The sequence below is a fragment of the Podarcis melisellensis genome (genome assembly GCF_964234715.1).
Source record: "Podarcis melisellensis genome assembly, chromosome: 13".
NCBI classification, from domain to species: Eukaryota; Metazoa; Chordata; class Lepidosauria; order Squamata; family Lacertidae; genus Podarcis; species Podarcis melisellensis.
The window spans coordinates 38624650-38647833 of NC_138545.1; the positions used below are offsets into that span (position 1 = coordinate 38624650).

General features: G+C 48.2%; 1 protein-coding gene across 2 annotated transcripts in view; it reads left to right on the forward strand.

The window, feature by feature from the left end:
• The first annotated feature begins 10867 nt into the window (after nt 1–10867).
• Nucleotides 10868–23184, forward strand: part of LRRC4B (leucine rich repeat containing 4B) — a 148169-nt gene continuing 135852 nt past the window's right edge. The window contains exon 1 of one of the 2 annotated variants that reach the window (XM_081884035.1): nt 10868–11260. The gene's annotated coding sequence lies outside the window, so the exon portion shown is untranslated. Of the gene's footprint in view, nt 11261–14182; nt 14645–23184 lie in introns of those variants that run through there. The other variant, XM_081884037.1, reaches the window with a different exon arrangement.

Genomic DNA, 23184 nt, shown 5'->3' on the forward strand with positions numbered 1-23184 from the left:
CACTGACTGGTTGTAAGAAGGGTGAAACTGCCTGGGGGCAAGCTGGGGTCATTGGGGCTGTGCCCTAGCAAACCAGCACACGCTGATTCAGGGGCTTGGGAGGAACAGCTGAAGGGGCTGCTGCTGCTACCTGCACACAACATTTGCTGCCTGAAGCTAATAGGAGGGCCGGCCCTGTGAGGGCCACAGTAGTGGCGGCCCCCGGCCCATGCGAATTGATCCTGTGCCTCTCTTGCTCCCACGACGGCTTCGTCTGCCTGCATCCCAAAATGGCAGAGTCCCCAATCCCTGTCTCATGCTGCAGCCTAGATAAACATTCCCAGCTTCAGAAAACAGCTAGAATAACAGAATGCATTCTCCCTTGGCTCGGTTTCTGATGGTCTGTCAGCGAGATCACATTTCTGCTGGTTGTCAAAGAGGGCTGCCAGGCGCCTCTCTCTCCCGCCCTGTTCTACCTCTGGAGAGTCAAATCTCTTGTGGTGGTGGTGGAAGAGAACCATGCCAGAGGATGAGTGTCCTCCTGTGGAACTTGGATCCTGCAAGGCGCAGGAGGATTTTCAACATGGCTGGCCCTTCCCCAAACCTGCCAGGTCCCATTGGCCGGCCTCATCCTAGCAGCCTCTGTGAAAGGAAGAGACAATTGGCAACAACCAGGTCAGTTTCCGCGGAGCAAAGCCAGGCCAGGCTGTGCAGGAGGGGCTTGTTCGCCTGACGGCTGATTCCTGCCAACTCAAACCCCCCCCGGTTCCTTCTCGGACCCAGTTCTCTGGGACCAGCGCCCACCAATCTGCCCCGCAACCTGGGCTTCCTGGCGTCGTCCCTGAGAAGGTCCTTCCTGCTGGCCACAAAGTCTGTGGCGCGGTGAACATTCCCGTAGCAGCAGAGGAGCATGCAGGCTGCTGAGAAAACCATCATCGTCAGCCGGCACATACCCAACTGCTTGGGGATTTCAAAAGGAGCTCTGTGCGTGGAATAGGGGAGGCCAGTTCCCTACACTGAGACACTCCCAGATAATTTGCTCCGCAGCAGGGGCCTTAATTTGCCTGGCTGTTCTCTCTCCTGGCTTATCTGGAGTTGCCCAGCAGATCCTCAACAAATTGAGTTTGCTCGGCCTTCGTCATGTGCCTTTCACAGCAGCCCGGCATGCAGAAATAAAGCAGGGCCAGCTTCTCCAACTGCTTCCAGAAATATAGCCCATCTGGGATGCAGGTGGCACTGTGGGTTAAACCACAGAGCCTAGGGCTTGCTGATCAGAAGGTTGGCAGTTCGAATCCCTGCGATGGGGTGAGCTCCCGTTGCTCGGTCCCTGCTCCCGCCAACCTAGCAGTTCAAAAGCACGTCAAAGTGCAAGTAGATAAATAGGTACCACACCGGCGGGAAGGTAAACGGCGTTTCCGTGCGCTGCTCTGGTTCGACAAAAGCGGCTTAGTCATGCTGGCCACATGACCCGGAAGCTGTACGCCAGCTCCCTCAGCCAATAAAGCGAGATGAGTGCTGCAACCCCAGAGTCGGCCACGACTGGACCTAATGGTCTGGGGTCCCTTTACCTTTACCTTTAAGCTGCTGGGAAAGTCAGTGTTTGTTTGGCTTTTTAGGACATTGCACATATCCTCCTTCATTTCATCCTTACAAACAACCCTGTGAGGTAGGTTAGGCTGAGAGATCACATGGGTGCTCCCAGACTGTGGCTATTTCCAGATGCGATTCAGTCACACACAAGCAAATGAAGGTTGCACTATTATAGTTGATTGGGATGTCTTTCCCAACAAATCCGTTTCCCCCAAAGGACTGAACTCTTCACAAGGTGGAACGTGATAGGGAAATGCACTGGGAAGTGCAGGGCTGGGCCGACCCAGCCATTTGGCAGGGTGAGGCCGGTGCCTCAGGCGGTAGAAACCTCCAAGGCAGCCCACGAGCACCCTGTCTGCTCTGCCATCTCCACTAGCAGCACAGAAGTGGTGTTGGTACTGGTGCTGATTTCATGTGAGATCTCACTGAAATCGCACATGGTTCTTATGAAATCTTTTCTTCTTCCTTCTACACATTTTTTGTGCCTTTTCTTTTCTTTTCTTCAGCACCAAATGAGCTGTGAATCAGCACCAAATGAGCTGTGAGGGGTGAACTACAGATCCCAGAATTCTTTTGGGGAAGTCGGGTGCTTTAAATGTGTGTTGAATGTGCTTTAAATATATGGTGTGGAACTAGAGATGGGTTTCTGTGCTCCTCCAGATGTTGTGAGAATACAGCTCCCTGACCATTGGACATGCTGGCTGGGGCTGAATGGTAAAGGGACCCCTGACCATTAGGTCCAGTCATGGCCAACTCTGGGGTTGCAGTGCTCATCTCGCTTTATTGGCCGAGGGAGCTGGCGTACAGCTTCCGGGTCATGTGGCCAGCATGACTAAGCCACTTCTGGCGAACCAGAGCAGTGCATGGAAACGCCGTTTACCTTCCCGCTGGAGGGGTACCTATTTATCTACTTGCACTTTGGCATGCTTTCGAACTGCTAGGTTGGCAAGAGCAGGGACTGAGCAATGGGAGCTCATCCCGTCATGGGGATTCGAACCGCCCACCTTCTGATCGGCAAGTCCGAGGCTCTGTGGTTTAACCCACAGCACCACCCGCGTAGGGGGCTGAATGGTGCTGGAGCCCAAAAATATATGAAGAACTATTTGGTTCTACATGAAGCCAAATTTTCCAGACAAGGCAGGTCCAAATAAACAGCCATATTGCTGCGAAAACATTCAGATTTATATGTTGTGTACACTTGATGTTCCAAAACCTAATCATGACCGTTTCCCTGGAAATTATTCATCACCCACTTTGCTTCATGAACCATGACTCTATATGTTTAACTTTATCATTCCAAGAGTTTTCGGCTATTCATCAACTGATAGCAGTTTAGATCTTTTCCATTCGCGAGCAGCTTCAATTCAAGCTGCTGTCAATGGATTTGAAATTAATTCCATGTCCTGACTTCTCACTGTTTCTTTTTAACTACCCTAATAGAACGATTCGAGGGTCTGGGGAAATTAAATCTCTTACTGTCTCTTTGATTACCTTTATGACTTCTTCCCAATATTTTAGCGCAGGGCCGTCAATTGTGGAGAATATAAATAGGATTCTATGAAGATTTTCATATTTTTCCCCCAGCACAATACTGATCAAGATCTTGCCCCTCTTTATGACGACAATGAAATGCTCGATTCTCAGCAGCTCATGAACTTTGCAACTGAAACATCCATGCTCGGCGTGTGATATCTTGTCCTGCAGACTTTCATGTACTATATGTTGGTTTATTTGGCAGACTTATTTGGCAGACAATTGTTCACAAAGTGAGTTACAACTGAAGTGAAACAAATGTCCCATAAAAAAAAAATCAACAATGATCAGAATATTTGGACAGGTTGAGACAGGTATGTATTTAAACAGGTGACACCAGTTATAAATCAACAACAGACCCACCAAGTTTCCCTATTTTCCAGGGACAGTTCTAGATTTACAGAAGCCATCCCAGTTTCTGATTTGATCCTGGAATGTCCACTTTTCCTTAAAAGATAAAGGTAAAGGGATCCCTGACCATTAGGTCCAGTCGTGGCCGACTCTGGGGTTGCGGCGTTCATCTCGCTTTATTGGCCGAGGGGGTCATGTGGCCGGCATGACTAAGCTGCTTCTGGCGAACCAGAGCAGCACACGGAAACGCCGTTTACCTTCCCGCCGGAGCGGTACCTATTTATCTACTTGCACTTTGACGTGCTTTTGAACTGCTAGGTTAGCAGGAGCAGGACCGAGGAACGGGAGCTCACCCCGTTGCGGGGATTTGAACTGCCGACCTTCTGATCAGCAAGTCGTAGGCTCTGTGGTTTGGGCTTAAGGTAAAGATAATGGACCCCTGACCATTAGGTCCGGTCGTGACCGATTCTGGGGTTGCAGCGCTCATCTCGCTTTATTGGCCGAGGGGGTCATGTGGCCAGCATGACTAAGCCGCTTCTGGCGAATCAGAGCAGCACATGGAAACACTGTTTACCTTCCCGCCGGAGTGGTACCTATTTATCTACTTGCACTTTGACATGCTTTTGAACTGCTAGGTTGGCAGGAGCAGGACCGAGCAACGGGAGCTCACCCCGTCGCGGGGATTCAAACTGCCGACCTTCTGATCGGCAAGTCCTAGGCTTTGTGGTTTAGACCACAGCGCCACCCGTGTCCCCTGCTTTTCCTTAGGATGTTCCTATTTTCATTGGAAAACAATGAATCTTTTTCTTAATAGTGACTGCTTCTGCTCAGGCTGCATTCATTGCAGTTGTGCAGATAAAATATAATTGATAGAATTCTACAGGATGGGGTATTAGTGTATGGAAACAATTCAGATCCAATGATCTCCAGGCATGCATCTCCATATGGTGGAGATATCAGGCACCATCCTAGTGCCTAGGCATCTTCACTTGGTCAAAAGTGATTGAAAACTAGGTGCAAAATTCACCTGGCCCCTGGCAAATGTCAAACACTGCACACAAATGTTTGGGCACCCTCTCTAACATCCATTCCATTGGCCATCTTCCAGTCCTCCGGTTCAAAAAACGGGAAGGGCGATTTCTGGTGATGATACGTATCTGAGTTAAAAGATGAGCAATTTCACATGTGACATTTCCAGATTTTGACTTCACACTTCAGTTGCTGTGCTTTCCAGGGTTCCAAAATAGGTGGGACAATGTAAAAGAGCAAGGAAACAAGGCTGGCGGGTTAGATGGACCCAGAAGATGATGTGGTGGATCATCAGTGGATGATAATGGTGATTTTTATTTTTATTACTACATAGGAAGCATTGAGAAATATGATCACCCTCCCCTGCCAGTCTGAAATAGTTCAGTCCATTCTACTGACTCAGACATCTACCCTCTCATTTCATTGCATGAGAAGATCAGGCCTCAGGTGACTTTAAAAGAGGATTAGACCAAGGCCTGGCCTACATGTGCAGCGGAATAAGGGGGAAATATCCTAGAGCGCTAGAGCGGATTGTACCATTTCAAACTGTAGATGGGAGAATCACATTCTTTTCAGGGCTCCTTGATGTAAAACCACCACCTTCCCACATACAACTTGGACGTGCATAAGCTCAACTTAGATGACTGTTTCCCAGACTTGGGTCTCCTCTCCAGCTGTTTTAGGGAGTACAACTCCCATCATCCCTAGCTAGCATGACCAGTAGTCAGGGACGATGGGAATTGTAGTCTAAACAGCTGGAGTGTTTGGGAAATACTGACTTAGACCCTTGGGAGGATATATGGACGTCAAGGAGCTGGGAGAGTCCACCTTATTCTGATCCTCTCCTCTACGTCTGCACAGAGAATGAAGATGACTCACAATTTGGAGGCTGTTCTGTTTTATGGGGTGTTTTGTGCTGTTATCGACCAGTGTTCTAAACTGTGATTTTAGTGTTTTAATCCGGACGTCACTCAAGAACTTTGGCTGTTGCAGGGGGAATGATAAACAGAGTAAATGAGCAAGCCAGTAAACAAAATCTATCTCAGTAGTGTCTACTATGGCGTTGACCAGGGGTGGGGAACCTCAGGACCCCTGGGGATCCAATGTGGCCCTCCATATCCTTCTACCCAGCCCCCAAGACTCTTTCCAAGCCACAGGAAAGCTCTGCTCTGTGCAATGGTTTCACCAGGCTGGAATGTGCTTCTGAGTGGTGATAATGCCTCTGTATGTGTGAATCTCTGACGTATCTGCGGCTGTAATTTAACCAGCTGCACAGAGGCCAGAGTCAACTCGAGAGGTCCGGAGGGTGGCAACACGGGAACAGGGCCTTCTTTGCAGTGGCTCCCTGTCTGTGGAATGCTCTCCCCAGGGAAGTTTGCCTGGCGCCTTCATTATACACCTTTAGGTGCCAGGCAAAAACCTTCCTTTTTAACCAGGCCTTTGGTTGATCTGGTTTTACATCCTATGCCCTTTTAAATTTTGGTTTTTTTGGGGGGGTATTGGATTGTTGTTTTTATTTTTATTAGTTATTTTGTGCTTTTATAACTTGATTTTATTCTGTGAACTGCCCTGAGACCCCCAGGTATAGGGTGGTATATAAATTCAATAAACAACAACAACAACTCATTGCTCCATCTACTTCTTCCTTTGACTCGAATCACCACTGACATGTGATCCCCAGAAAGCTATCCATGACAGAATGTGGGATGAAAAGGTTTCCCTTCCCGGTTGTGTACTACACTTACTTTGCTTTCGATCGACAGCAGGACTCCAGGGGTCTTTCCCAGTCCTGCCAGGAGACGAAAGGGATTGATACTGGACTGTTGTCGTGCAAATCATGAGGCTGCTGAGCTATGGTTCTCCCGTAGGTGATCAATCCAGGCCGTGGAGCCACAAGCTCTTTGGAACGCATTTTGTCATGTCAGAGTGCCATAATGGGATTATATGGCTACTTCGTGAAGATAGGGATGCCACCCAAGCGAGCTCATCGTACCTGTCGTGGCTGGTCCATAATTTGTCGAGGCTCCTGGCTTATTGCACAACTGCACATGTTTGCTTGCTTCCCAAAATCTGTTGCAGCTCCTTTCAGCACCTTTCAGAAGGCAGCTCAGCACCTTTTCTGACGATAGGACTGCCTTTCCTTTATCCACAAATGTCACACTTTTTTTTCTCTCAACCTAACAGCGTGTCGCACTGTTTAGAGATGTATGATTTCTGGTGGAGGCATGGGAAAATGTGTGCATGTAGCTTCCGGTGAGTAGGGGGTCAGAGAGAGAAGGGGGGATTTAAATTTTGGGTGGCCTTAAACATTTTTAATATTTTGTCAGCAACAACTAACACCGGGGAGCCTCAGGTCGTCTGGATTTCTGACCCATTTTTGCTTGGCCTTAGCTCTGGGTGCTAATTTATGCCATGCGTAAGCAGCAGCAGCTACCACTCACACCTCGCTCTGCGTGGGTACCAGTTTTACAGCTGGTGTGTGGAGGTGGTTATATCAAGAACAGCCAGGGGAGGGGTGACCCCGAAAAACCAGCGCTTGGTGTGGTGGTCACTGAACAAGTTTCTGGGATCAAGGCAAAGAGCTGGACAATATAACAGGAGCCTGGAACTGGACAATGTATCTACTAATAAGGACATTCTTAGGACATGTGAGATCATTAGACATCCCTTGACAGAGATGCCAGGTCCTGAACCAGAAATTTTGTTTCCTGAAGGTGGGATGTCGCTGAGTCAGTTTTTCCGGACTGTCTATGTTCATTCCCCTCTGGGAACCAAAGGCATGGAACAACAGCCCCTTTGAGAAGCAGGCATAAGCAGAATTAAGACTGTGATTGGCAACTCCTGTGACTGGCAGGCAACATAAAGCCTTTGGATTGGTTACTCCCGATATAAACAGAACTAGGAGTCTAGCTGTCTCTCCACACCTGGTCAATACAGCAGAATGTTTCACGGGTGGCAATTCCAGCTTCACGGGTGGCAATTCCAGCTTATGTACTGAGTTGAATAGGATCCAAAATGCAGCAGTCTGATTGGTCCTAGAACAATAGGATTCAGAATACAGCAGTCTGATTGGTCCTAGAACAATAGGATCCAGAATACAGCAGTCTGATTGGTCCGCAGGAGCCACCCAATCCAGCTCCAGGTGGAAGTGAATCCGCAACCTGATTGGCCTACAGGAGAATCCCAAAATTAGCCAATCATGTGGGGCCCATTGTGTAAATAATGTATATAAAACAGACACTTTGGGGGAACTTGCATTCCTTACTACTATGAGCTGAATAAAGAGCATGAAATCCACACTCGACTCTGAGTATATTTCAGAAAGTGACCTCAGGAAACCTGGATCACAAAATGCATATGGTCTGCATTTATTTATGACTGACCGCAGGCCCTGTCTTGCCAAGAATGGCAAACTGATGGTTCCCACCCCGATTTTTGAAGCATTTTTCTAAAATGAACAAATAGTTCATAGAATCATAGAATTGTATAGCTGGGAGGGAACCCCAAGGGTCATCTAGTCCAACCCCCTGCCATGCAGGAATCTCAGCTAAAGCATCCACGGCAGCTGGCCATCCAACCTCTGCTTAAAAACCTCCAAGGAAAGAGACTCCACAACCTCCCAAGGGAGACCTTTTCACTGAACAGCTCTTACCATCAGAAAGTGCCAGATGTTGAGTTGGAATCTCCTTTCTTGTAACTCGAAAGCATGGGTTCAAGTCCTACCCATCAAAGCAGGAGAAACCAAGCTTGTTCCCTCAAATACCCCTTGAGATATTTGAAGATGTTGTTAAGCAAATAACTGCAGAGTGGGATTTAATATCCCCTCTTGGTGCTGAAGTAGGAAGATATGAATTTTAATTTTTCTTCTGCTGAAAGGGATGCTGAGTGGGAATTCTGAGTTACCACCATATGGGGCTGAGGGTGTCCTGGCTTGTGGCTGATAGTAACTTGTTAATGGACCACAAGTCCATTATTCTGCTCTGGTCAGACCTCACCTGGAGTACTGTGTCCAGTTCTGGGCACCACAGTTCAAGAAGGACACTGACAAACTGGAACGTGTCCAGAGGAGGGCAACCAAAATGGTCAAAGGCCTGGAAACGATGCCTTATGAGGAACGGCTAAGGGAGCTGGGCATGTTTAGCCTGGAGAAGAGAAGGTTAAGGGGTGATATGATAGCCATGTTCAAATATATAAAAGGATGTCACATAGAGGAGGGAGAAAGGTTGTTTTCTGCTGCTCCAGAGAAGCGGACACGGAGCAATGGTTCCAAACTACAAGAAAGAAGATTCCACCTAAACATTAGGAAGAACTTCCTGACAGTAAGAGCTGTTCGACAGTGGAATTTGCTGCCAAGGAGTGTGGTGGAGTCTCCTTCTTTGGAGGTCTTTAAGCAGAGGCTTGACAACCATATGTCAGGAGTGCTCTGATGGTGTTTCCTGCTTGGCAGGGGGTTGGACTCGATGGCCCTTGTGGTCTCTTCCAACTCTATGATTCTATGATTCTAAGTGAGATCAACATGGGATCAAGTGTGAAATTGGAAAAGACAAGCTGAGCCCACGGAAGAATTATGGTTGTAGGTTGCAGCGATACAAAAGTATCATATCACCCATAGAATGATACTTTTGGAGGGGTGGCTGTCACTTCCATACTGGTTAGGCCAGAGACCTTCCAGATGTTGCTGGACTACAACTCCCATCACCCCTCACCTTGAACACGCTGGCTCAGGCTGATGGGAATTAGTAAGTCCAACAATATCTGGAAGGCCACACAGTGGCATAGTGTGGGTTGCCAGTGCCCGGGGCTGCATGGAGGGGCGAAGGAGGGAAATGGACGGAGTACATTTGCATTCAACTGCACAATGACGTCCGCGTCACCCAGGAGATTGTAGCCGCAGAGATAAGAAGAGTTGTTGCAGGGTTACTGTACATCTTTTTTATTGTAAACAATACTTACTCCTTTTGTCTCAAACTCTCACTCCTTCTCCACCCCACTGCACTGGCACCTTGTTCATTCCAAAGTAGACTCCGACATGACTTTCTGGCGGAGGTGGACACCTTGCATGGCCCTCTGGCTATTCTTGGACTCCAACTTCCATGGCCAGTGGTCAGTGATGATGGGAAATGTAGCCCTGCAACATCTGAAGGGCCACAGGTTTCCTTACAGAAACCATAAAAATTCAAATTTAAGGAAGGAAGAGGAAGCCTGTCAGCTTTTTGTTTTCCTGACTCCAAATGACAGCCATACTTAGTCCCAAGACAGCCCAAGGAGCGGTGAGATTAACTAGAAAGCACCAATGGGGGACCTGTGACCTTCCCAGGTCTTATTGGACTCCAGCTCCCATCACCTCCAGAACTTGTGTTCAGTGGTCAGGGATCATGGGAGTTGTCCAATTTTTTTTTGGCAGGCTACAGGTTCCCTGCCTGTGGTGTATGGACAGTTCCTAATCAAGTTCATTCATCTCTTAACGCAAATGACACTTGAGTACATTTATTATTATTATTATTATTATTATTATTATTATTATTATTACGGTATTATTATTTGGCTGGCATGATGATGATGCGACTCTGTCTGCTAAATGATGAAAGGGCAGCGGATGACCTGCTCTTCTCTTCCTATCTGGTCACCCCGCACCATCTCAGCGCCCCTTTCGCCGCAGGTCCTGGGATCTATCCAGAGCTGCGCTCCCTCGGCATCCTCCTGACCCTCGGATTCCCGGCCCAAAACAACCAACCAACCAACCAACCAACCAACCCGAGACACACTTGCAATCTCCATAATTGGGCAGCGGGGGGAAAGAGAGCGAGAGCCAGAGAGCCGTGAAGAAGGCCTGGAGCAGATAAGCCAAGCCAAGCCAAACCAAACCAAACCAAACCAAACCACAAGCCTCTCCAAGGCGGCCCGATCCGTCTTCCTCCCCAGAAGAATGACCGCTACGTCGATCTGAACGAAGGCGCGGGGTGGCGTCGCGAGGAGCTCGCTTTCCAATAAGTGGCCCAACCAAAGCAACGTAGCCATTCCTTTCCCCCCTGCATTTTTGGTAAAAACCAATCAGGGACGCAGGCAGAGAGACCACCTGCTTCTAAGACACGGGGACCAGCTCCGGGGTCTTCCCCACATCAATATTCTGCCCACCACGCCTAATCCTCCCACCTGCCCCCCTCCCGCCCCAGTTCTCCGCCACCGTCTTCTCTCCCTCGCTGCGCCTTGACCACCATCACCCTTTTTACGCACGCTCTCTCTTTCTTTTGCTCGCTCCATCGCTTTCGCTCCTTCCCTAAGTCGCTCCCCGCGTTACCCTCCTTTTCTCTCCCCCCCCGTCTCACTCGCTCTCCCCTCCCCCTCCCCGCTTCCTCCCCCCACCCCTCCTTCCCACTATTAGTATTCCACTCGCGTCCCTGCTCCTCGCAGGAGCGCTTTTGCTGCAGCGCTCCCGACGCCGTTGGTTGGCTGGCTGGCTGGTTGGGTCGGCTTCTTCCTTGGCAGCCGGGTCGGGTCGGAGCCAGGACGAGGGGTTGGGGTGTGCTCGCTCGCTTTGCGTGTGGGTCTTCGCTTGCTGCCGCTCCATCTTCGCCCCCTCCCCAAGGCCTTGGCGGGGCTCCCGTTGGGTCTGGTCCGGGATCTGTATGGAGCCCAAACATTAAGGGGACTGGGGGAGAGCCTGCAGCCTCCCCCCGCGCGCCTTTGGGCACGCGGAGGAGAGAGAACAACCAGCTGCGCCAACGTTGCCGGAGAAAAGCGCGCGGGGGATGCTGCCTCCACGACGACCCCCACTTTGGTGAGTGTGTGGGTAAAGGGGTGATGAGGATGGCTGGGTGGTGGTGGGGTTTTTGGGTGGTGGGGTGGGGTGGGAATATGCAGCCCGAATGAAAGGGCGCTCTCATCTATCGAAGGATGGGGAAAGGCTAGATTGGGGCAGGGATTCATTGCGGTTCATACACGATATGGAAGGAGGAAGGGGCGCGCAAATGATTCTTAGGAGGAGTAAGGGGTGAGATTGGGACAGTGATTCAGTGCGGGGGGGTAGGTGGGACTGATAGGACAGGAGCAAAGGTAAGGGGGATGATGGATGGAAGTTGCTATGGAAACGGCACCATCTTAAACCCCCCCCGCCCGCCCGCCGCCAGAAAGATGCTGCTTTGCTACCTCCCACCCCCATTGGCCTGGTAGCCTAGCCCTCCTCCCACTGTACCCTGCTCTCCCAGGTCCAGCTAGCCCCCATTTAATCTAATGTCGTCGCCAAAAATATGTCTTGCAAGCTTTCACTTACTATGTCCTCTAAAGAGCCCCCCTCTCAGGTTTAGCCCCCTCCCCTTCATTGCCTGCTCCCATAGCAACACACTTTGCTTTCCCCTCAAGCTGTGCTTATTACTCAGGCCCGATGCCACACCTCCACATTGGGCAGAGTGTGTGTGTGTTGTGTGTGTTCCTCTGCTGATGAGCCCCATATATCCCCATCCAGGCCTGGTTCCAATAAATGCGTCTTTCCGCTCTTGCCTCCATTACCTCAGGCCTCCCCACAGTCAGGTTCCCCCTCACCTTATCCTCTGGCTTTCTCTGGAATTTCCTCCCTACTGTCAATAGACCCAACTCCTTTCTTTTCTCTCCTTGAAGCACTGCCCCCCCCCCATTCAGGGCCAAACCCCTCTTCACTTATGTGTCACAGTGGACTACTTGAAAATCATTCCTGGTCCTTCTCTCCCCCCCCCCTTAAACTTACCCATGCCCAAGATTCACAAGACCCACAGATTCCCACAAGAATATTCTGTGCCAACATATTCCTAATGACCTGCCCTCCCACCTTAACAGAGTAGGCCTTTCCCAATCCTGCCATGAGGTTTAAGCATCTTGAACCCATGACCTCACCCACATAGTGAGTATATATCCCAAATGAGGCCTAACTGCTTCCCTGTTCCGGGGGGGGGGCTGAGCTCCCCTTCTTATAACACTATCTGGTTTCCCTGCACTGTTGGGTTTAACACCTGCTGAGTTTCTTCCTCCTCTCCATTGATGACCCTTAAATACTTCTTTTGCATAACTCTTATCATGCCAGACTGAGCTATTTGGTTCCCCTCCCATCTCGGTCCCCACTGGCTTCTCTGCCCACCCCACCTCATGCACTTATCTGGGTGCAAATTATTTCAAGGATCCCAAACCCCTCTCCCCGGAGGGCCCTGTCAACACCCTTCTGTACCCCAATGGAAGGGAGCATATTGGCTTGTAAGCCCAGCTATCCTCATTCCTTCATTTGTGCTTCTTCCTCTTCCCGCTTCCAGGAGTGCAATCCCACCCGGGGGGGTGGGGGTGGGATTCAGACCCAAGAAAAAAAATGTAGGCTTCCCCCCTCGCACTCAACCATGTTACGTCAAATTGTGGCTCCTCATGTCCATCCGTTCAGCATTAAGCACTCAGGCCACGAGGCAAGTCAAACAGACATGTGGCAAAAAATAATAATCTGTTGTGCCGTAGTTTGTTTAATGGCAGCTGTGCGGTGCAATCTTTTGATTAAAGCAATGTTTAAAGCAAGTTAATATTCCAGACGTTTCTGTTGTTTTCTGTTCATCGAAGGAGCGAACGATAAAAAATACGAAAGAGTAAATACTGAGCCTCTTCGATCGTGATGATGCAGGCCCTTCTCCTTTTAAAATAACTAGGTTCTGTGGGCCTGCCTCAGCCCCCTTGAAATCTACCCCTGCTCCCATCCCATCAGCAAACCCTACGATTCTGTTCCTATACCCTACAATCTACAATCCGGTCCCTGCTAGTCCTAGCCTTCTTGGGTTGCATTCCCACATTGTACCAATCATCCCTTTCGTCTTTAAACTATTTAAGCTTGCTGAGACATGGTGTTGTTGTATGGGTGGCCAACCCACCCCCTCCACAGTGAAACCTCTGTCTTACAAACAGGAGGTGAGGAATGTCACCTGCGCTACTTCAAAGTGCAGGTAGGAGCTGAATGCTCCTCCATACTGAAAATAATAATAATAAACCCAAGTTCTTCTGTATGTAAAATTAATGGAGAAAGCTAGGCCTGAACCCTTCACCCTGACACCATAGTTTTCTACATACTGATTTGTATGGAGGAGCACCCAGTTACATGGGCCTGTACCTGCAGTCTGAAGTGGCACAGTCAAGACACAGGTTTACCTCCACGTTTGTGGGAACTAGGCCTACGTGTCTAGAAGCCTCAGAACAAGCTGTTTGTTGTCATGGTTACCTTACAGACTGCGAGTGGGATATTGGTGCAAGGGAATTTGAGGGGACTGGAGATAGTGGAATTGCAAACCGATGCCATAAAATTGTGGGTGGGGGAGCCTCTGTAGGGGTTTTAAGGTTGCTGGAGAGGCTTGGACTGAGGAGCTGATATGGAGGAGCTGTTCTGGTTTGTGAGGAGCTGCGGGTGCCAGGATTTGAGGGGTTCATTTGGGGGAAGCGTCACACCCTCTGAGTCTTTCTGGCAGCGCAATGCTCCTTTGATGCCTCCCTTTGCTCTTCTGTGCTCTGTTAGCATGTTGGCGATGTCCCCGCAAACAAATAACCCGGAAGCAGTGGAGGGTTAATTGAAGTGTTCACTCTGAGATTGGTTTTGAGTGATGGCAGTACCAATGAGATAACAGATTAGAGGATCCTACAGGTGTAGGTAAGAATGAAGCCGCCAAAGTGGAATCCCATAATAGATTGCTTGGGGATGGCTATGTTTTGCAAGCATGGGGTGCGGCGAAATTTTGTATGTGCTTCTGTGTGAGTTGACTGCGAAAGAGGTTAACACAAGGGACATTTTGGGAAATAAAGACACGAGAAGCAGGCTTGGGCTTAATTAGGCAGGTGGTGCATCTTACACAGTACAGTCTGATGTGACTGGCAGGTCTTCCATACTCCTGTTCTCTGGGATTTTCGGGGGGTCGGGGATGGGGAAAAGAGGGTCATGATTGCACACGGCGACTCTCCTTCCTCTTCGGCAGAAGGGAACAGGGAGCTCCGTGGTTGTGCCTTTGTGCATGTGGCAAATACGGCAATGGAAGATCAAGGAAGCCGTTTGGCAAAGGTCACATTTGAGAGGGATGCCAGTGTGGTGCATTTGTGTGGAGCGCACATCAGTTGCTGCTGAAGACAGGTGGGGAAAGAGGCCTAGGCAGATGTTGCTTTCGCTCCTTAATTTCCGGTAAGTTCATTGTTGACAGGAGAATGTTGGGGACAGGCAGTAGGGGAGGTATCATGAAGCTTTGGGGATTAATCTGTAGTGCAAACAGCTGACTTGTTAACTGCGAATTTATACCATGAGCTTAGGCCTGTACTTGTAAATTTAATTACATCCCTCAGCTTTGGGGTGTGTGAGCGCGCGAGTGCGTATAATATATATTCAGAGTAAGAATTATATACATATATAAACTCTACATGGCTACAGCTGCCAGAAAAGGTGGCCAAGAAGCTCTGATAGAAACAGTTACCATGGCAATGGGAAGGAGGAGAATGGGGATGGAAGGAAAAGGAATGAGAACCCATTTAGTTTCTGCCCCAGAAGTGTGCTGCCTTTGCTGCCAACCCCCTTCCCAAAATTCTGCTCTGATGTACAAAACAGTTCGCGTTAGTCTCCGTGGTGGGACTAGGGGAAGAGGGAGGGCGATGTGAATTTCCTTCTCGTAGAAGGTGTGCGGAGGTAACAATCTGCCGCTGCGTGAGTGTGTGCGAAAAGGACGGAAGTGGAAGGAACCATGTTGTATTTATTCGGTGCAGAAACAGGGAGAAAGTGTGGTGTGTTAAGCAGCGGCAGCCGTATAGGAATGCAGGAAGGAGCCTTGCGGTAGCATCTCCTCCAACCTTTCTCCAATGAAAAAATAGGGACGTCCCGTTCCATGATAATAATTTTATTATTTCTACCCCAGCCATCTGACTGGGTTGCTCCAGCCACCCTGGGTAGCTTCCACCATATATAGAAACATAATAAAGCATCAAACATTTTTTTAAAAGCTTCCCCATACAGGGCTGCCTTCAGATGTCTTCTAAAGGTTGCATAGTTACTTATCTCTTTGGCTCGGGGGGATGCATAACCCTCCAGCATTTCTCCTATGTAAATAGGGACGCCCGAAGAAAAATGGGACATTCCGGGATCAAATCGGAAACTGGGATGGCTTCTGTAAATCTGGGACTGTCCCTGGAAAACGGGGACACTTGGAGGGTCTGTGGTAGGTCAGGCCACATGTCCATCAGGGGCAGGACTGCCCACATTGATTGACAGCCACTCTCTAAGGCAGAGGCTGTTTCCCATCATCTGCTCTCTGATCCTCTTTAGCTGGAAATGGCAGAGAGTGATTCTGGGATCTTCAGAATGCCAAGTTTTTGCTCTCTTATCACTAAGCTGGAGGCCCTTCTCCAAGAGGTGTGACTTGTAGTAGACTGTGAGGATTTGGAATCTAGCCACCCACCTGCAGTTACTGAGACTCCTAGCTAGGCAAATCTCCCCTTAGGGAATGTGGGAGGCTATCTGCGGCTACTAACCCACTGCCAGAGGCTATTATCCTTCTGACTCCAGTTGCTGGACGCTGCAGGAAGGAAGAGTGCTGGTGTGTTTGGGGCCTTTGTTTGGGGCTTTCCGCAGGCACCTAGCTGCCCACTGTGAGAACAGGATGATGGGCTGTGTCCAATTCTGAGCACCGCCATTTTATCCCTGGGAAATAGGGACCACTTGGAGGGTCTGGAAAAAGGGACAGTCTGGGAGCACCCCATGTGATCTGTCAGGGTAACCTACCTCTCAGGGCTATTGTAAGGATGAAGTGAAGGAGGTTAGAACGCCATACTTACGCTCCTTGCAGGAAAGGCAGGAGGATATATGCAATGTCCTAAAAAGCCAAACAAACAGCGACTTTCACAACAGCCTAGCACGTGAAAATATAAGAGGGAGGGCTGGGTTGGGCTATATTATTATTTATTATTATATTTCTGGAAGCAGTTGGAAAAGCCTGCCCTGCTTTATTTCTGCATGCCAGGCTGCTGTGATGATGAGGGGTCTGGAAATCAAGCCTTATGAGGAGCGGTTGAAGGAGCCGGGTAGGTTTAGCCTGGAAAAGAGGAGACTGGTAGCCATCTTCCAATATCCCCAGGGCTGCTCTGGAGGGTAGGACTCGAACCCATGGTTTCAAGTTACAAGAAAGGGCGTTCCAGCTAAACGTATGGGAAGACTTTCCAACAGTAAGAGCTGTTTCACAGTGGAGCGGTCTTCCCTTGGGAAGTTGAGGACTCTCCTTCCCTGGAGGTTTTTAAGCAGAGGTTGCTTTTTTGAGATTCCTGGTTTGTGAGGGGTGGGCTTGAGGGCCCTTAGGGCTCTATGATGTTATGACTAGAGGGACTCTGGCCTGATCTGGCAGGGCTGTTCTTATACAGTGGTACCTCAGGTTAAGTACTTAATTCGTTCCAGAGGTCCATTCTTAACCTGAAACTGTTCTTAACCTGAAGCACCACTTTAGCTAATGGGGCCTCCCGCTGCTGCCACGCCGCCAGAGTATGATTTCTGTTCTCATCCTGAAGCAAAGTTCTTAACCTGAAGCAATATTTCTGGGTTAGTGGAGTATGTAACCTGAAGCGTATGTAACCTGAGGTACCACTGTATGTTCTTCCCAGATGTGTGTGTAGCATTTGTGCCATCATGGCAAGGAAGTATTATATCATGCAAATCATTCTGAACTGAAATGATAACGGTTGCTATCAGGACGCCAGTTGCCTACGAAAGTGACCTGTTTTTTATTCCTTGGACCGTGCAGAACTGGCTCCTGGGAATTGGAAACGTTTCCGCAGGTCTGATTGTTATTCACAGCAAGACTGCCACTTAAGCAATTTGTAACTGGTTGTCTTCAATGTTAGTCATACTCAGAAGTAGGCCCATTGAAATTAATGGGCGTAGCTAACTGGGGTCATACAGTTCAGTGGGTCTACCTTCCTTGAGCAGAACTTCGTTGGATACAACCCCATAGGAATTTATAATACATTATAAATTATCATCCCTTCCTGCGATGGGGAGCTGTGGATCAACTTTATGGCAAGATCACCACGTGGAATTTGGGTCTGACTCGGGTCCCTTGATTTTCCTAATGGGTTGGTCATTTTGTAGCACTGGTTTTTTGGGATGTGTGTGTACATATATAATCAGAATAAAAACAACAACCCAATAACCGCCCCCCCGAAAAGAGCCACATTATAAAAGGGTATAGGATGTCCATCAGGTCAACCAAAGGCCTGATTAAAAAGGAAAGTTTTTGCCTGGCACCTAAAGGTGTATAATGAAGGTGCCAGGTGAATTTCCCTAGGGAGAGCATTCCATGGACGGGGAGCCACTGCAGAGAAGGCCTCGTTCTCGTGTTGCCTCCTCTTGAGGAGGAGACACATGAAGAAGGGCCTTAGAAGCTGATCTCAGGGTCCGGGTAGGTTCATATGAGGAGAGGCGGTCCTTGAGGTATTGCAGTCCTGGGCTGTTTAAGGCCTTATAGGTCAAAACCAGCACTTTGAATTGGGCCCAGAAACTAATTGGTAGCCAGTGCAGTCGGATCAGGATCGGTGTAATATGCTCAAACTCCTTGTTACGGTGAGCAACCAGACCGCTGAATTCTTCACTAGCTGATGTTTCTGAACCGTCTTCAGAGGCAGTCCCACGTATAACGCATTGCAGTAATCTAACCTTGAAGTTACCAGAGCATAGACAACAGTAGTTAGGCTATCCCTGTCCAGGTAGGAGCGTAGCTGGGCCACCAGCCGAAGCTGATGGAAGGCGCTCCGGGCCACTGAGGCCACCTGAGCCTTGAGCAAGTGCCCTGAAAAAAGCATAGTAAACAGAATGATACCACGTGGCCAGTGAAATACACTCCTTTCCTTCTCAGTGGCCACAAGAGGTCACAGGATTTGCAAGTGGTCATTGCAATCTATTAAACCAAAAGTAATCAGATCATTAGGATCTACTTGGATCCTGCACAGTTGCCTTTAGAGAACATCAGGGCAGTGGCGTAGCGTGGGGGTGCAGGGGGGGGGGCCCGGCCGCACGGGGTGCAACATCTGGGGGTTAGGGAAATCCACGGGTTAAGGGGCGCAAATCCATGGGTGAGGAGGCGCAAATTACTTGCCTTGCCCCGGGTGCTGATAACCCACGCTATGCCACTGCATCAGGAGCCCCTTCCCTCTCCCCAGAAAATAAATCTAGGAGTTTCCACTTTGTCCCAAGAAATCGAAATACCCTCTCAAGTGGCATAGGAATACGTTGGCTGTAGCTGGGATCCTGAGCAATTGCCTTGGCGTGGCAACTTGCTTGGCATTTCGAAAGAGCTCCAGTGGTGAAAGGGGTTAGAGCAGGTTTCCCAAACTTGGGTCTCCAGCCGTTTTTGGACTACAGTTCCCATCAACCCTGACCACTGGTTCTGCTAGCAAGGGAAGATGGGAGTTGTAGTCCAAGAACAGCTGGAAACCCAAGTTTGGTTAGAGATAGTGAGGTGGGTGGCAGAAGGAAGGGTGGCACACAGCTGTTGAGAAGGGACAGGGCAGAAGATGAATGGGGAAGCTTGTGGACTTCCAGATGTTGATGATGGACTACAGCTCCCATTGTCCTTGACAATTGGCCATGCTGGGCTGGGACTGAATGGAGCTGGCGTCTGTCCAATAACATTCTGGAGGGCCACAGGCTACCCATCTCAGACATAGATTAAAGGACAGGATATTGAATGGCAGTCGGGTGGCGCTGTGGGTTAGACCACAAAGCCTAGGACTTGCCGATCAGAAGGTCAGCAGTTCAAATCCCCACAATGGGGTGAGCTCCTGTTGCTCGGTCCCTACTCCTGCCAACCTAGTAGTTCGAAAGCACGTCAAAGTGCAAGTAGATAAATAGGTACCACTCCAGCAGGAAGGTAAATGGCGTTTCCGTCACTGCTCTGGTTCGCCAGAAGCGGTTTAGTCATGCTGGCCACATGATCCGGAAGCTGTACGCCAGCTCCCTCAGCCAATAAAGTGAGATGAGCGCCGCAACCCCAGAGTCGGCCACGACTGGAGCTAATGGTCCCTTTTACCTTTACCTTTAGGGAAACTGGAGGATATGTATTGGAGAGGGGAACTGAGCTGTGGAGTGGCAGTTTTAGCAGAGACCTGAATTCAGATCCTAGCTCATGCCATGTCATAGACTGCCCTCAAACAAATCCCTCTCTGTCTTGGTCTCTGCTGCTTTTTTTTTTTTGTAAAACAAGTGCAACAGCTATCTGGGACGGGGGCGGGGGCGGGGCGGGGGGAGGAACTGGTGGGCCAATGCATGCAAAACCTCTTTTGCTTTCTAAAGGAATATTATATTGTTATGCAAAGGTATGAGTGGGAATTGATAAATCGGTCACTAGTGGATAAGGGGCATGGGGGGAAATTTAAAATTAAAAAATTGTAAATTGAATATAAGGAATGAACCGTGAAGTAGAGATAAATGTGTAATATCAAGCAGCAATGGGGGAAAGTAGGGACACATCTAGGATGCATAGCTGTCAATGTTTCTGTTTTTTTAAGGGAAATTCCCTTATTCCAAATAGCATTCCTCGCAAGAAAAGGGAAAAGTTGACAGCTATGCTAGGATGAAGAGTGGGAAGTCAACTTCTGGGAAAATTTGTATTAAATTTGATGTAATTGAATATTGATTCTTTAAAAATTTGGAAAACTAATAAATATCATTTGACAAAAAAAGGAACTGGGGGACATTGCCATTTGCAGGTAGTCCTGAATGAAGCAGAAAATGGAGTAGAGATTTTTTTGGGGGGGGCAGAAACAGTGGGGGGGCCCTGCCTCATGTTCTACAGGTTGTTGAACATCAGCTGCATATGATAAAAGACAGTAGAGGCAGAAGTAAAATTTGCAGCAGCAGAATCTTTGGGGAAATGTTGGGAGTTTGTGTGTGGAAACATTGATTTTCAGAAACTCAGATTTGAGGGTCAGGGTCAGTGTTTTGCCGGCTTAAAAATAACAAAGCAATCTAATCCCAGCAGCTTCTGTTGTTCGGATGGTTGCAAATATATGTTTGAATCGGAAGGCGTCAGTTCATATTTGTGCAAGTAGGATGGGGATATTTCTCCTCAAATGTGTTTTGGGTTTCAGAGGATCTGGGTGAGGTAGGTGTGTGAGGGTTAAATATGGGGGGGGCAGGAAGGGGGAGGAAAGAACTACAATAGAGGAAATGCTGCAGGAAACTGGGTGTGGCAAGAGACCAGGAGGAAGCTGCCTTAAATATCTTTGGTCCATTTAGCTGAGCATCATCTGCCCCGAGCATCAGTGGCTTTCCAGGGTTAGACAAGGGACATTCGGATGTTGGGAGAATGAACTTGAGTCCTTCTGCGTGCAGAGCAGATGATCTACCCCTTAGCTATAGCCTTTCTGGAGAAAAAGATGAGTAAGAAAACATGTGCGGATGTGTGATGAGAAATGTGAATGGACGTTGGATTGCGAAAAACGAAAGTCGAGATCTTAGGGGGCAAAGTCCCCCCTAGCCAATATTTTCTTAATGAGCCCACCTATGATGAAACCTGACCCCGTGCATATTTACTCAGAAAAATGAGTCCAAATGAGTTTGGTGGTCTTTACTCCAAAGGAATTGACAATGCGACCAGGTGTTTAAAAAGGTTATTTATATATGCCACTACTGCGTCCTGTGTTTTGTTAGCCCAAAAATGGAAAACGAGCGAGGTCCCAATCAAAGAAGAATGGCAGCTTAAACTGACGGAATAAACTGCGCAGCTTGCTGACCTAACATACAGAATAAGAGAACAAGAAGAACATGCGTTTAGAGAAGATTGGAAAAGGTTTATTGAATATATGGGAAATTACTGTGTACGGCTGAAAACGCTGGCAGCGTTAAGATAAATTCAACAGTGTAAATAAGTTATGTTGGATGTAATAATGGAATACTGAATGGTTTAGTTTCTGTAAAATAAGCGGGGATTTATGATATGTAAAATGAACCATGGAAAGAGAAGTCATTGATATCTTAAGGTTGTAAAAATGAGTATTTTAAATTGTAAAACAGAAAATTTAATAAAAATTATATATATATATATCTTCTTCTTTGGCAATCACTCGTAGCCGAGTAAGATTGTCTTCCATAAACATGGTTTTAACAGTGAGTCCGTAAGTGACTGTGGAGGCCAATTCTGGATCCACACATCCTTCCACAGTGGGGACTTTAGTTTCCGGGCGGGAGTTGATCACGGTGTGGATTTGCCAAGCATGCCTTCCTCTTAGCACGTTTCTCCCTTGCGTCCTGAGTTCGAGTGTCTACAAAGCCCATGACACCTTTGGTAAAGGCTGTTCTCTAACCGGAGTGCTCGCAGGAGGCCAGTGTTTCCCAGTTGTCAGTGTTTATACTACATTTTTTAAGATTTGCCTTAAGACAGTCTTTAAACCTCTTTTGTTGACCACCAGCATTACGCTTTCCATTTTTAAGTTCCGAATAGAGTAGTTGTTTTGGAAGACGATCATCAGGCATCCGCACAACATGACCAGTCCAACGAAGTTGATGTTGAAGAATTATTGCTTCAGCACTGGTGATCTATATATATATATATATATATATGCAGGTTTTGGTGTCCTCGGGTGTCTTCCCGTGTAAAAGTTGGGGTGTCTAGGCGACGTTTCGACGAGGTCTCACTCGTCATCTTCAGGCTGGTGCTTTCGGCTTCTTGTTACTGGAACAGAGCAGGATCTCAGTGTTTGAGTTCCTATAAATACTGTTGAGGGGGTGTGGTGTATAGCCTCCAATGTTCTGGGCAGAGAGGAAGTTCCCAGGCTAGTGTGCCTTTTCTTCTTTTGTTCCTTAATTACTTGAGGGATATCTTGAGTGATTTCTTGAGTGATATCCTGAGTACCACTTAGGTGGGTCATTAGGTGTGGATTAGTTGCTAAAGTCTTTGTGTCTTGACCTCTTGAACTTTGTGAAGAGTTTTTCTGAGTTTTTCCTCTCTGCCCAGAACATTGGAGGCTATACACCACACCCCCTCAACAGTATTTATAGGAACTCAAACACTGAGATCCTGCTCTGTTCCAGTAACAAGAAGCCGAAAGCACCAGCCTGAAGGTGACGAGTGAGACCTCGTCGAAACGTCGCCTAGACACCCCAACTTTTACACGGGAAGACACCCGAGGACACCAAAACCTGCATTCCTGTACCCGTGAAAATCTACGAAAGCATATATATATATATATATATATATATATATATATATATATATATGCAGGTTTTGGTGTCCTCGGGTGTCTTCCCGTGTAAAAGTTGGGGTGTCTAGGCGACGTTTCGACGAGGTCTCACTCGTCATCTTCAAGGTCGAAACGTCGCCTAGACACCCCAACTTTTACACGGGAAGACACCCGAGGACACCAAAACCTGCATTCCTGTACCCGTGAAAATCTACGAAAGCATATATATATATATATATATATGTATGTATATATATATATGTATACACACACACATATACATACATATATACACAATGAGACCATGGCCTTTGGCCGTGAAGCACATTTTTTGACCCAAAGAATCCTGGGGGACCTTAGTTTGCCCCCCCAGAACTATAACTCCCAGCACCTTTAACAAACTACACCTCCCAAGGTTCTTTGGCAAGTGGGGTGTGCTTTAAATGATTGGGGTGGGTGTGCAGTCATAGTCATTCTAGGCTGAAATGGAGAAAAAGAGTAAGCTCGTTTCCA